Source organism: Brassica oleracea, chromosome C1 (genome assembly GCF_000695525.1).
Source record: "Brassica oleracea var. oleracea cultivar TO1000 chromosome C1, BOL, whole genome shotgun sequence".
Lineage (NCBI taxonomy): Eukaryota > Viridiplantae > Streptophyta > Magnoliopsida > Brassicales > Brassicaceae > Brassica > Brassica oleracea.
The window spans coordinates 2571732-2572567 of NC_027748.1; positions in this window are offsets into that span (position 1 = coordinate 2571732).

Below are 836 nucleotides of genomic sequence, written 5' to 3' on the forward strand. Positions count from 1 at the left end.
TGCTCGATTCAGTTGGAGATTTTGTTGTGATTTCGCTGGATTCTTAGCCATGGATGCGCTGCTCGATATTGCCGGAGCTTTATCCAAAGCGTTGGATCTGGAAATCTGACTGTTTCTTATCCATGGAAGCTATCAGAGAAGATTTGGATTCGGGAGAGTTTATATAGGTGGAGTCAAGGGGGAGATGAAGAATCCAAATCTCTTTGAATGACATAATAGCTTTGATCGTGGTGGACGACGATCGGAGTCTCCGCTTCGGTTTTGAATAAAGATGATTTTGGTGGGACCCATGAACTGTCTACGTGGACACTCTCAAAAGAGAGAAAAGAGTCTCATTATATATATGACTAGGATAAGACCCGCGCCTTGCGCGGAATTAAGTTATTATTTTTATTATATTTTGGAGAATGAAACAATAGTTTGGCTTCATTTGGATTAGGAGTGTTCAATCCAGATATCGGGTTGGTTTCAATTCGGTTCGGTTTTTTTCGGCATTTTGGTTAGTAAAATATAACTACTATTCTAAATCCATATTTACTTTGACTTTAGTCTTTCACATACTTTTGAAAGATTTCAACTGGACAACTAAATTGATCAGCCAATCTTGTTGCTTTAAATCATTAGTATATATATATATTATTTAGTTTGAATATTTATTAAATAAAAATCCATATGCGTTATATTTTATGATCATTTGTAACTTATTATAACAAAAAAAATAATCTATTGATCACAAAATTTTCAGAGTGAGAATCTTCAAATTTCTAATAATATATAGACGTTTTGAAAAATTCAAAATATAACATATAAGAAAAAATATAAATGTTTTTATTATA